Below are 14,711 nucleotides of genomic sequence, written 5' to 3' on the forward strand. Positions count from 1 at the left end.
GTGAAAATTCACCGCAAAATCTGCAAAAGCAGTAGCGGAGGCTTCGACATGTTGCTTGCCAGCCAAGTGCCGTGCTCTCTGAAGCGGTGGGCGTTGCGATGCTCCTTATGTACAGCATTCAGAGATGACGTCGCAGATGACATACGTAATCAAACGTAAGGCATTCCACGTTACTACTCTCACGAGGCACTCGGAAGAAGGCCAGTTGTTTGACCGTTGCAGGTTGTTGTAGCAGTGAGAATTCACCGCAAAATCTGCAAAAGCAGTAGCGGAGGCTTAGACATGTTTCTTGCCATCCAAGTGACGTGCCCTCTGAAGCGGTGGGCGCTGCGATGCTCCTTATGTACAGCATTCAGAGATGACATCGCAGATGACTAACGGTAATCGAACGTAAGGCATTCCACGTTACCACTGCCACAAGGCATTCGGAATAGGGCCAGTTGTTGACCGTTGCAGGTAGTTGTAGCGGTGAAAATTCACCGAAAAATCTGCAAAAACAGTCGCGGAGGCTTAGACATGTTGCTTGCCAGTCAAGTGCAGTGCCCTCTGAAGCGGTGGGCGCTGCGATGCTCCTTATTCAAGGTGACTTCGCAGATGACATGCGGTAATCGAACGTAAGGCATTCCACGTTACCACTGTCACGAGGCACTCGGAAGAATGCCATTCGTTGACCGCTGCTGGTTGCTGTAGCGGTGAAAATTCACCGCAAAATCTGCAAGAGCAGTAGCGGAGGCTTCGACATGTTGCTTGCCAGCCAAGTGCCGTGCTCTCTGAAGCGGAGGGCGCTGCGTACTCCTTATGTACAGCATTCAGAGATGACGGCGCAGATGACATGCGGTAATCGAACGTAAGGGATTCCACGTTACCACTGTCACGAGGCACTCGGGAGAATGCCATTCGTTGACCGTTGCAGGTTGTTGTAGAGGTGAAAATTCACCGCAAATTCTGCAAAAGCAGTAGCGGAGGCTAAGACATGTTGCTTGCCAGACAAGTGCCGTGCCCTCTGAAGCGGTGGGCGCTGCGATGCTCCTTATGTACAGCAATCAGAGATGACGTCGCAGATGACATACGGTAATCAAACGTAAGGCATTCCACGTTGCCACTCTCGCGAGGCACTCGGAGAAAGGCCAGTTATTGACCGTTGCAGGTTGTTGTAGCGGGGAAAATTCACCGCAAAATCTGCAAAAGCAGTAGCGGAGGCTTAGACATGTTTCTTGCCAGCCAAGTGCCGTGCCCTCTGAAGCGGTGGGCGCTGCGATGCTCCTTATGTACAGTATTCAGAGATGACGTCGCAGATGACATACGGTAATCGAACGTAAGGCATTCCACATTACCACTGTCACGAAGCACTCGGAAGAGGGCCAGTTGTTGACCGTTGCAGGTCGTCGTAGCGGTGAAAATTCACAGAAAAATCTGCAAAAGCAGTAGCGGATGCTTTGACATGTTGCTTGCCAGCCAAGTGCCGTGCCATCTGAAACGGTGGTCGCTGCGATGCTCATTATGTATAGCATTCAGAGATGACGTCGCAGATGACATGCGGTAATCGAACGTAGGGGATTCCACGTTACCACTATCACGAGCCACTCGGAAGAAGGCCAATCGTTGACCGTTGCTGGTTGTTCTAGCGGTGAAAATCAACGGCAAATTCTGCAAAAGCAGTAGCGGAGGCTTCGACGTCTAGCTTGCCAGCCAAGTGCCGTACCCTCTCAAGCAGTGGTCGCTGCGATGCTCCTGATGTACAGCATTCAGAGATGACGTCGCAGATGACATGCGGTAATCGAACGTAAGGCAATCCACGTTACCATTGTCACGAGGCACTCCGAAGAAGGCCAATCGTTGACCGTTGCTGGTTGTTGTAGCGGTGAAAATTCACCGCAAAATCTGCAAAAGCAGTAGCGGAGTCTTCGACATGTTGCTTGCCAGCCAAGTGCCGTGCCATCTGAAGCGGTGGTTGCTGCGATGCTTCTCATGTATAGCATTCAGAGATTACGTCGCAGATGACATGCGGTAATCGAACGTAAATCATTCCACGTTACCACTGTCACGAGGAACTCAGAAGAAGGACAGTTGTTCACCGTTGCAGGTTGTTGTAGCGGTAAAAATTCACCTCAAAATCTGCAAAAGCAGTAGCGGAGGCTTCGACATGTTGCTTGCCAGCCACGTGCCGTGCTCTCTGAAGCGGTGGGCGCTGCGATGCTCCTTATGTACAGCATTCAGAGATGACGTCGCAGATGACATACGGTAATCGAACGTAAGGCATTCCACATTTCCACTGTCACGAAGCACTCGGAAGAGATCCAGTTGTTGACCGTTGCAGGTCGTCGTAGCGGTGAAAATTTACAGAAAAATCTGCAAAAGCAGTAGCGGATGCTTAGACATGTTGCTTGCCAGCCAAGTGCCGTGCCATCTGAAACGGTGGTCGCTGCGATGCTCATTATGTATAGCATTCAGAGATGACGTCGCAGATGACATGCGGTAATCGAACGTAGGGGATTCCACGTTACCACTGTCACGAGCCACTCGGAAGAAGGCCAATCGTTGACCGTTGCTGGTTGTTGTAGCGGTGAAAATTTACGGCAAATTCTGCAAACGCAGTAGCGGAGGCTTCGACGTCTAGCTTGCCAGCCAAGTGCCGTGCCCTCTCAAGCAGTGGTCGCTGCGATGCTCCTGATGTACAGCATTCAGAGATGACGTCGCAGATGACATGCGGTAATCGAACGTAAGGCAATCCACGTTACCATTGTCACGAGGCACTCCGAAGAAGGACAGTTGTTCACCGTTGCAGGTTGTTGTAGCGGTGAAAATTCACCGCAAAATCTGCAAAAGCAGTAGCGGAGGCTTCGACATGTTGCTTGCCAGCCACGTGCCGTGTTCTCTGAAGCGGTGGGCGCTGCGATGCTCCTTATGTACAGCATTCAGAGATGACGTCGCAGATGACATGCGGTAATCGAACGTAGGGGATTCCACGTTACCACTGTCACGAGCCACTCGGAAGAAGGCCAATCGTTGACCGTTGCTGGTTGTTGTAGCGGTGAAAATTTACGGCAAATTCTGCAAACGCAGTAGCGGAGGCTTCGACGTCTAGCTTGCCAGCCAAGTGCCGTGCCCTCTCAAGCAGTGGTCGCTGCGATGCTCCTGATGTACAGCATTCAGAGATGACGTCGCAGATGACATACGTAATCAAACGTAAGGCATTCCACGTTACCACTCTCACGAGGCACTCGGAAGAAGGCCAGTTGTTGACCGTTGCAGGTTGTTGTAGCAGTGAAAATTCACCGCAAAATCTGCAAAAGCAGTAGCGGAGGCTTAGACATGTTTCTTGCCATCCAAGTGACGTGCCCTCTGAAGCGGTGGGCGCTGCGATGCTCCTTATGTACAGCATTCAGAGATGACATCGCAGATGACATACGGTAATCGAACGTAGGGCATTCCACGTTACCACTGCCACAAGGCATTCGGAATAGGGCCAGTTGTTGACCGTTGCAGGTAGTTGTAGCGGTGAAAATTCACCGAAAAATCTGCAAAAGCAGTCGCGGAGGCTTAGACATGTTGCTTGCCAGTCAAGTGCAGTGCCCTCTGAAGCGGTGGGCGCTGCGATGCTCCTTATTCAAGGTGACTTCGCAGATGACATGCGGTAATCGAACGTAAGGCATTCCACGTTACCACTGTCACGAAGCACTCGGAAGAATGCCATTCGTTGACCGCTGTTGGTTGCTGTAGCGGTGAAAATTCACCGCAAAATCTGCAAGAGCAGTAGCGGAGGCTTCGACATGTTGCTTGCCAGCCAAGTGCCGTGCTCTCTGAAGCGGAGGGCGCTGCGTACTCCTTATGTACAGCATTCAGAGTTGACGTCGCAGATGACATGCGGTAATCGAACGTAAGGGATTCCACGTTACCACTGTCACGAGGCACTCGGGAGAATGCCATTCGTTGACCGTTGCAGGTTGTTGTAGAGGTGAAAATTCACCGCAAATTCTGCAAAAGCAGTAGCGGAGGCTAAGACATGTTGCTTGCCAGACAAGTGCCGTGCCCTCTGAAGCGGTGGGCGCTGCGATGCTCCTTATTTACAGCACTCAGAGAAGACGTCGCAGATGACATACGGTAATCAAACGTAAGGCATTCCACGTTGCCACTCTCGCGAGGCAATCAGAGAAAGGCCAGTTATTGACCGTTGCAGGTTGCTGTAGCGGGGAAAATTCACCGCAAAATCTGCAAAAGCAGTAGCGGAGGCTTAGACATGTTTCTTGCCAGCCAAGTGCCGTTCCCTCTGAAGCGGTGGGCGCTGCGATGCTCCTTATGTACAGCATTCAGAGATGACGTCGCAGATGACATACGGTAATCGAGCAAGGCATTCCACGTTACCACTGTCAAGAGGCACTCGGAAGACGGCCAGTTGTTGACTGTTGCAGGTTGTTGTAGCGGTGAAAATTCACCGAAAAATCTGCAAAAGCACTCCCGGAGGCTTAGACATGTTGCTTGCCAGCCAAGTGCCGTGCTCTCTGAAGCGGTGGGCGCTGCGATGCTCCTTATGTACAGCATTCAGAGATGACGTCGCAGATGACATGCGGTAATCGAACGTAGGGGATTCCACGTTACCACTGTCACGAGCCACTCGGAAGAAGGCCAATCGTTGACCGTTGCTGGTTGTTGTAGCGGTGAAAATTTACGGCAAATTCTGCAAACGCAGTAGCGGAGGCTTCGACGTCTAGCTTGCCAGCCAAGTGCCGTGCCCTCTCAAGCAGTGGTCGCTGCGATGCTCCTGATGTACAGCATTCAGAGATGACGTCGCAGATGACATGCGGTAATCGAACGTAAGGCAATCCACGTTACCATTGTCACAAGGCACTCCGAAGAAGGACAGTTGTTCACCGTTGCAGGTTGTTGTAGCGGTGAAAATTCACCGCAAAATCTGCAAAAGCAGTAGCGGAGGCTTCGACATGTTGCTTGCCAGCTACGTGCCGTGCTCTCTGAAGCGGTGGGCGCTGCGATGCTCCTTATGTACAGCATTCAGAGATGACATCGGAGATGACATGCGGTAATCGAACGTAAGGGATTCTACGTTACCACTGTCACGAGGCACTCGGAAGAATGCCATTCGTTGACCGTCGCAGGTTGTTGTAGCGGTGAAAATTCACCGCAAAATCTGAAAAAGCAGTAGCGGAGGCTTAGACATGTTGCTTGCCAGCAAAGTGCCGTGCCCTCTAAAGCGGTTGGCACTGCGATGCTCCTTATATACAGCATTCAGAGATGACGTCGCAGATGACATACGGTAATCAAACGTAAGGCATTCCACGTTACCACTCTCACGAGGCACTCGGAAGAATGCCAGTTGTTGACCGTTGCAGGTTGTTGTAGCGGTGAAAATTCACCGCAAAATCTGCAAAAGCAGTAGCGGAGGCTTAGACATGTTTCTTGCCAGCCAAGTGCCGTGCCCTCTGAAGCGGTGGGCACTGCGATGCTCCTTATGTACAGCATTCAGAGATGACGTCGCAGATGACATACGTTAATCGAACGTAAGGCATTCCACGTTACGACATTCACAAGGCACTCGGAAGAGGGCCAGTTGTTGACCATTGCAGGTTGTTGTAGCGGTGAAAATTCACCGCAAAATCTGCAAAAGCAGTAGCGGAGGCTTCGACGTCTAGCTTGCCAGCCAAGTGCCGTGCCCTCTCAAGCAGTGGTCGCTGCGATGCTCCTGATGTACAGCATTCAGAGATGACGTCGCAGATGACATGCGGTAATCGAACGTAAGGCAATCCACGTTACCATTGTCACGAGGCACTCCGAAGAAGGCCAATCGTTGACCGTTGCTGGTTGTTGTAGCGGTGAAAATTCACCGCAAAATCTGCAAATGCAGTAGCGGAGTCTTCGACATGTTGCTTGCCATCCAAGTGCCGTGCCCTCTGAAGCGGTTGGCACTGCGATGCTCCTTATATACAGCATTCAGAGATGACGTCGCAGATGACATACGGTAATCAAACGTAAGGCATTCCACGTTACTACTCTCATGAGGCGCTCGGAAGAATGCCATTCGTTGACCGTCGCAGGTTGTTGTAGCGGTGAAAATTCACCGCAAAATCTGCAAAAGCAGTAGCGGAGGCTTAGACATGTTGCTTGCCAGCAAAGTGCCGTGCCCTCTGAAGCGGTGGGCGCTGCGATGCTCCTTATGTACAGCATTCAGAGATGGCGTCGCAGATGACATACGGTAATCGAACGTAAGGCATTCCACGTTACCATTGTCACGAGGCACTCCGATGAAGGCCAATCGTTGACCGTTGCTGGTTGTTGTAGCGGTGAAAATCAACGGCAAATCCTGCAAAAGCAGTAGCGGAGGCTTAGACGTGTAGCTTGCCAGCCAAGTGCCGTGCGCTCTCAAGCAGTGGTCGCTGCGATGCTCCTGATGTACAGCATTCAGAGATGACGTCGCAGATGACATGCGGTAATCGAACGTAAGGCAATCCACGTTACCATTGTCACGAGGCACTCCGAAGAAGGCCAATCGTTGACCGTTGCTGGTTGTTGTAGCGGTGAAAATTCACCGCAAAATCTGCAAAAGCAGTAGCGGAGGCTTAGACATGTTGCTTGCCAGCCAAGTGCCGTGCCCTCTGAAGCGGTGGGCGCTGTGATGCTCCTTATTCAGAGATGACTTCGCAGATGACATGCGGTAATCAAACGTAAGGCATTCCACGTTGCCACTCTCGCGAGGCACTCGGAGAAAGGCCAGTTGTTGACCGTTGCAGGTTGTTATAGCGGGAAAAATTCACCGCAAAATCTGCAAAAGCAGTAGCGGAGGCTTAGACATGTTTCTTGCCAGCCAAGTGTTGTGCCCTCTGATGCGGTGGGCGCTGCGATGCTCCTTATATACAGCATTCAGAGATGACGTCGCAGATGACATACGGTAATCGAGCGTAAGCCATTCCACGTTACCACTGTCACGAGGCACTCGGAAGAGGGCCAGTTGTTGACTGTTGCAGGTTGTTGTAGCGGTGAAAATTCACCGCAAAATCTGCAAAAGCAGTAGCGGAGGCTTCGACATGTTGCTTGCCAGCCAAGTGCCGTGCTCTCTGAGGCAGTGGGCGCTGCGTAGTCCTTATGTACAGCATTCAGAGATGATGTCGCAGATGACATGCGGTAATCGAACGTAAGGGATTCCACGTTACCACTGTCACGAGGCACTCGGGAGAATGCCATTCGTTGACCGTTGCAGGTTGTTGTAGCAGTGAAAATTCACAGCAAAATCTGCATAAGCAGTAGCGAAGGCTTATACATGTTGCTTGCCAGCCAAGTGCCGTGCCCTCTGAAGCGGTGGGCGCTGCGTTGCTCCTTATTCAGAGATGACTTCGCAGATGACATGCGGTAATCGAACGTAAGGGATTCCACGTTACCGCTGTCACGAGGCACTCGGAAGAATGCCTTTCTTTGACCGTTGCAGATTGTTGTAGCGGTGAAAATTCACCGAAAAATCTGCAAAAGCAGTAGCGGAGGCTTAGACATGTAGCTTGCCAGCCAAGTGCCGTGCCCTCTGAAGCGGTGGGCGCTGCGATGCTCCTTATGTACAGCATTCAGAGATGACGTCGCAGATGACATACGGTAATCGAACGTAAGGCATTCCACGTTACCACTGTCACGAGGCACTGGGAAGAAGGCCAGTTGACCGTTGCAGGACGTCGTAGCGGTGAAAATTAACACCAAAATCTGCAAAAGCAGTAGCGGGTACTTAGACATGTTGCTTGCCAGCCAAGTGCCGTGCCCTCTGAAGCGGTGGTCGCTGCGATGCTCCCTATGTATAGCATTCAGAGATGACGTCGCAGATGGCATACGGTAATCGAACGTAAGGCATTCCACATTACCACTGTCACGAAGCACTCGGAAGAGGGCCAGTTGTTTACCGTTGCAGGTTGTTTTAGCGGTGAAAATTCACCGCAAAATCTGCAAAAGCAGTAGCGGAGGCTTAGACATGTCGCTTCCAGCCAAGTGCCGTGCCCTCTGAAGCGGAGGGCGCTGCGATGCTCCTTATGTACAGCATTCAGAGATGACGTCGCAGATGACATACGGTAATCGAACGTAAGGCATTCCACGTTACCACTGTCACGAGGCACTGGGAAGAAGGCCAGTTGACCGTTGCAGGACGTCGTAGCGGTGAAAATTAACACCAAAATCTGCAAGAGCAGTAGCGGGTGCTTAGACATGTTGCTTGCCAGCCAAGTGCCGTGCCCTCTGAAGCGGTGGTCGCTGCGATGCTCCCTATGTATAGCATTCAGAGATGACGTCGCAGATGACATGCGGTAATCGAACGTAGGGGATTCCACGTTGCCACTGTCACGAGCCACTCGGAAGAAGGCCAATCGTTGACCGTTGCTGGTTGTTGTAGCGGTGAATATCAACGGCAAAATCTGCAAAAGCAGTAGCGGAGGCTTCGACATGTGTCTTGCCAGCCAAGTGCCGTGCCATCTGAAGCGGTGGTTGCTGCAATGCTTCTCATGTATAGCATTCAGAGATTACATCGCAGATGACATGCGGTAATCGAACGTAAATCATTCCACGTTACCACTGTCACGAGGAACTCGGAAGAAGGCCAGTTGTTCACCGTTGCAGGTTGTTGTAGCGGTGAAAATTCACCGCAAAATCTGCAAAAGCAGTAGCGGAGGCTTCGACATGTTGCTTGCCAGCCAAGTGCCGTGCTCTCTTAAGCGGAGGGCGCTGCGATGCTCCTTATGTACAGCATTCAGAGATGACGTCGGAGATGACATGCGGTAATCGAACGTAAGGGATTCTACGTTACCACTGTCACGAGGCACTCGGAGGAATGCCGTTCGTTGACCGTTGCGGGTTGTTGTAGCGGTGAAAATTCACCGCAAAATCTGCAAAAGCAGTAGCGGAGGCTAAGACATGTTGCTTGCCAGCCAAGTGCCGTGCCCTCTGAAGCGGTGGGCGCTGCGACGCTCCTTATGTACAGCATTCAGAGATCACGTCGCAGATGACATACGGTAATCAAACGTAAGGCATTCCACGCTGCCACTCTCGCGAGGCACTCGGATAAAGGCCAGTTGTTGACCGTTGCAGGTTGTTGTAGGGGTGAAACTTCACCGACAAATCTGCAAAAGCAGTCGCGGAGGCTTAGACATGTTGCTTGCCAGTCAAGTGCCGTGCCCTCTGAAGCGGTGGGCGCTGCGATGCTCCTTATGTACAGCATTCAGAAATGATGTCGCAGATGACATGCGGTAATCGAACGTAAGAGATTCCACGTTACCACTGTCACGAGGCACTCGGAAGAATGCCATTCGTTGACCGTTGCTGGTTGTTGTAGCGGTGAAAATTCACAGCAAAATCTGCATAAGCAGTAGCGAAGGCCTAGACATGTTGCTTGCCAGCCAAGTGCCGTGCCCTCTGAAGCGGTGGGCGCTGCGATGCTCCTTATTCAGAGATGACTTCGCAGATGACATGCGGTAATCGAACGTAAGGGATTCCACGTTACCGCTGTCACGAGGCACTCGGAAGAATGCCATTCGTTGACCGTTGCTGGTTGTTGTAGCGGTGAAAATTCACAGCAAAATCTGCATAAGCAGTAGCGGAGGCTTAGACATGTAGCTTGCCAGCCAAGTGCCGTGCCCTCTGAAGCGGTGGGCGCTGCGATGCTCCTTATGTAGAGCATTCAGAGATGACGTCGCAGATGACATACGGTAATCGAACGTAAGGCATTCCACATTACCACATTCACGAAGCACTCGGAGAGGGCCAGTTGTTGACCGTTGCAGGTTGTTGTAGTGGTGAAAATTCACCGCAAAATCTGCAAAAGCAGTAGCGGAGGCTTAGACATGTTGCCTGCCAGCCAAGTGCCGCGCTCTCTGAAGCGGTGGTCGCTGCGATGCTCCTTATGTATAGCATTCAGAGATGACGTCGCAGATGACATGCGGTAATCGAACATAGGGGATTCCACGTTAGCATTGTCACGAGGCAATCCGAAGAAGGCCAATCGTTGTCCGTTGCTGGTTGTTGTAGCGGTGAAAATCACCGCAAAATCTGCAAAAGCAGTAGCGGAGACTTCGACATGTTGCTTGCCAGCCAAGTGCCGTGCCCTCTGAAGCGGTGGTCGCTGCGATGCTCCTTATGTATAGCATTGATAGATGACGTCGCAGATGACATGCGGTAATCGAACGTAGGGGATTCCACGTTACCACTGTCACGAGCCACTCGGAAGAAGGCCAATCGTTGACCGTTGCTGGTGGTTGTAGCGGTGAAAATCAACGGCAAATTGTGCAAAAGCTGTAGCGGAGGCTTACACGTGTAGCTTGCCAGCCAAGTGCAGTGCCCTCTGAAGCGGTGGTCGCTGCGATGCTTCTCATGTATAGCATTCAGAGATGAAGTCGCAGATGACATGCGGTAATCGAACTTAAATCATTCCACGTTACCACTGTCACGAGGCGCTCGGAAGAAGGCCGGTTGTTGACCGTTGCAGGTTGTTGTAGCGGTGAAAATTCACCGCAAAATCTGCAAAAGCAGTAGCGGAGGCTTAGACATGTTGCTTGCCAGCCAAGAGCCGTGCCCTCTGAAGCGGTGATCGCTGATATGCTCCTTATGTACAGCATTCAGAGATGACGTCGCAGATGACATGCGGTAATCGAACGTAAGGCATTCCACGTTACGATTGTCACGAGGCACTCCGAAGAAGGCCAATCGTTGACCGTTGCTGGTTGTTGTAGCAGTGAAAATCAACGGCAAATCCTGCAAAAGCAGTAGCGGAGGCTTAGACGTGTAGCTTGCCAGCCAAGTGCCGTGCGCTCTCAAGCAGTGGTCGCTGCGATGCTCCTGATGTACAGCATTCAGAGATGACGTCGCAGATGACATGCGGTAATCGAACGTAAGGCAATCCACGTTACCATTGTCACGAGGCACTCCGAAGAAGGCCAATCGTTGACCGTTGCTGGTTGTTGTAGCGGTGAAAATTCACCGCAAAATCTGCAAAAGCAGTAGCGGAGGCTTCGACATGTTGCTTGCCAGCCAAGTGCCGTGCCATCTGAAGTGGTGGTTGCTGCGATGCTTCTCATGTATAGCATTCAGTGATTACGTCGCAGATGACATGCGGTAATCGAACGTAAATCATTCCACGTTACCACTGTCACGAGGAACTCGGAAGAAGACCAGTTGTTCACCGTTGCAGGTTGTTGTAGCGGTGAAAATTCACCGCAAAATCTGCAAAAGCAGTAGCGGAGGCTTCGACATGTTGCTTGCCAGCCAAGTGCCGTGCTCTCTGAAGCGGTGGGCGTTGCGATGCTCCTTATGTACAGCATTCAGAGATGACGTCGCAGATGACATACGTAATCAAACGTAAGGCATTCCACGTTACCACTCTCACGAGGCACTCGGAAGAAGGCCAGTTGTTGACCGTTGCAGGTTGTTGTAGCAGTGAAAATTCACCGCAAAATCTGCAAGAGCAGTAGCGGAGGCTTAGACATGTTTCTTGCCATCCAAGTGACGTGCCCTCTGAAGCGGTGGGCGCTGCGATGCTCCTTATGTACAGCATTCAGAGATGACATCGCAGATGACTAACGGTAATCGAACGTAAGGCATTCCACGTTACCACTGCCACAAGGCATTCGGAATAGGGCCAGTTGTTGACCGTTGCAGGTAGTTGTAGCGGTGAAAATTCACCGAAAAATCTGCAAAAGCAGTCGCGGAGGCTTAGACATGTTGCTTGCCAGTCAAGTGCAGTGCCCTCTGAAGCGGTGGGCGCTGCGATGCTCCTTATTCAAGGTGACTTCGCAGATGACATTCGGTAATCGAACGTAAGGCATTCCACGTTACCACTGTCACGAGGCACTCGGAAGAATGCCATTCGTTGACCGCTGCTGGTTGCTGTAGCGGTGAAAATTCACCGCAAAATCTGCAAGAGCAGTAGCGGAGGCTTCGACATGTTGCTTGCCAGCCAAGTGCCGTGCTCTCTGAAGCGGAGGTCGCTGCGTACTCCTTATGTACAGCATTCAGAGATGACGGCGCAGATGACATGCGGTAATCGAACATAAGGGATTCCACGTTACCACTGTCACGAGGCACTCGGGAGAATGCCATTCGTTGACCGTTGCAGGTTGTTGTAGAGGTGAAAATTCACCGCAAATTCTGCAAAAGCAGTAGCGGAGGCTAAGACATGTTGCTTGCCAGACAAGTGCCGTGCCCTCTGAAGCGGTGGGCGCTGCGATGCTCCTTATGTACAGCAATCAGAGATGACGTCGCAGATGACATACGGTAATCAAACGTAAGGCATTCCACGTTGCCACTCTCGCGAGGCACTCGAAGAAAGGCCAGTTATTGACCGTTGCAGGTTGTTGTAGCGGGGAAAATTCACCGCAAAATCTGCAAAAGCAGTAGCGGAGGCTTAGACATGTTTCTTGCCAGCCAAGTGCCGTGCCCTCTGAAGCGGTGGGCGCTGCGATGCTCCTTATGTACAGTATTCAGAGATGACGTCGCAGATGACATACGGTAATCGAACGTAAGGCATTCCACATTACCACTGTCACGAAGCACTCGGAAGAGGGCCAGTTGTTGACCGTTGCAGGTCGTCGTAGCGGTGAAAATTCACAGAAAAATCTGCAAAAGCAGTAGCGGATGCTTTGACATGTTGCTTGCCAGCCAAGTGCCGTGCCATCTGAAACGGTGGTCGCTGCGATGCTCATTATGTATAGCATTCAGAGATGACGTCGCAGATGACATGCGGTAATCGAACGTAGGGGATTCCACGTTACCACTATCACGAGCCACTCGGAAGAAGGCCAATCGTTGACCGTTGCTGGTTGTTGTAGCGGTGAAAATCAACGGCAAATTCTGCAAAAGCAGTAGCGGAGGCTTCGACGTCTAGCTTGCCAGCCAAGTGCCGTACCCTCTCAAGCAGTGGTCGCTGCGATGCTCCTGATGTACAGCATTCAGAGATGACGTCGCAGATGACATGCGGTAATCGAACGTAAGGCAATCCACGTTACCATTGTCACGAGGCACTCCGAAGAAGGCCAATCGTTGACCGTTGCTGGTTGTTGTAGCGGTGAAAATTCACCGCAAAATCTGCAAAAGCAGTAGCGGAGTCTTCGACATGTTGCTTGCCAGCCAAGTGCCGTGCCATCTGAAGCGGTGGTTGCTGCGATGCTTCTCATGTATAGCATTCAGAGATTACGTCGCAGATGACATGCGGTAATCGAACGTAAATCATTCCAGGTTACCACTGTCACGAGGAACTCAGAAGAAGGACAGTTGTTCACCGTTGCAGGTTGTTGTAGCGGTAAAAATTCACCGCAAAATCTGCAAAAGCAGTAGCGGAGGCTTCGACATGTTGCTTGCCAGCCACGTGCCGTGCTCTCTGAAGCGGTGGGCGCTGCGATGCTCCTTATGTACAGCATTCAGAGATGACGTCGCAGATGACATACGGTAATCGAACGTAAGGCATTCCACATTTCCACTGTCACGAAGCACTCGGAAGAGGGCCAGTTGTTGACCGTTGCAGGTCGTCGTAGCGGTGAAAATTTACAGAAAAATCTGCAAAAGCAGTAGCGGATGCTTAGACATGTTGCTTGCCAGCCAAGTGCCGTGCCATCTGAAACGGTGGTCGCAGCGATGCTCATTATGTATAGCATTCAGAGATGACGTCGCAGATGACATGCGGTAATCGAACGTAGGGGATTCCACGTTACCACTGTCACGAGCCACTCGGAAGAAGGCCAATCGTTGACCGTTGCTGGTTGTTGTAGCGGTGAAAATTTACGGCAAATTCTGCAAACGCAGTAGCGGAGGCTTCGACGTCTAGCTTGCCAGCCAAGTGCCGTGCCCTCTCAAGCAGTGGTCGCTGCGATGCTCCTGATGTACAGCATTCAGAGATGACGTCGCAGATGACATGCGGTAATCGAACGTAAGGCAATCCACGTTACCATTGTCACGAGGCACTCCGAAGAAGGACAGTTGTTCACCGTTGCAGGTTGTTGTAGCGGTGAAAATTCACCGCAAAATCTGCAAAAGCAGTAGCGGAGGCTTCGACATGTTGCTTGCCAGCCACGTGCCGTGCTCTCTGAAGCGGTGGGCGCTGCGATGCTCCTTATGTACAGCATTCAGAGATGACGTCGCAGATGACATGCGGTAATCGAACGTAGGGGATTCCACGTTACCACTGTCACGAGCCACTCGGAAGAAGGCCAATCGTTGACCGTTGCTGGTTGTTGTAGCGGTGAAAATTTACGGCAAATTCTGCAAACGCAGTAGCGGAGGCTTCGACGTCTAGCTTGCCAGCCAAGTGCCGTGCCCTCTCAAGCAGTGGTCGCTGCGATGCTCCTGATGTACAGCATTCAGAGATGACGTCGCAGATGACATACGTAATCAAACGTAAGGCATTCCACGTTACCACTCTCACGAGGCACTCGGAAGAAGGCCAGTTGTTGACCGTTGCAGGTTGTTGTAGCAGTGAAAATTCACCGCAAAATCTGCAAAAGCAGTAGCGGAGGCTTAGACATGTTTCTTGCCATCCAAGTGACGTGCCCTCTGAAGCGGTGGGCGCTGCGATGCTCCTTATGTACAGCATTCAGAGATGACATCGCAGATGACATACGGTAATCGAACGTAAGGCATTCCACGTTACCACTGCCACAAGGCATTCGGAATAGGGCCAGATGTTGACCGTTGCAGGTAGTTGTAGCGGTGAAAATTCACCGAAAAATCTGCAAAAGCAGTCGCGGAGGCTT

Source organism: Amblyomma americanum, chromosome 11 (assembly GCF_052857255.1).
Source record: "Amblyomma americanum isolate KBUSLIRL-KWMA chromosome 11, ASM5285725v1, whole genome shotgun sequence".
In the NCBI taxonomy this organism is placed as follows: Eukaryota; Metazoa; Arthropoda; class Arachnida; order Ixodida; family Ixodidae; genus Amblyomma; species Amblyomma americanum.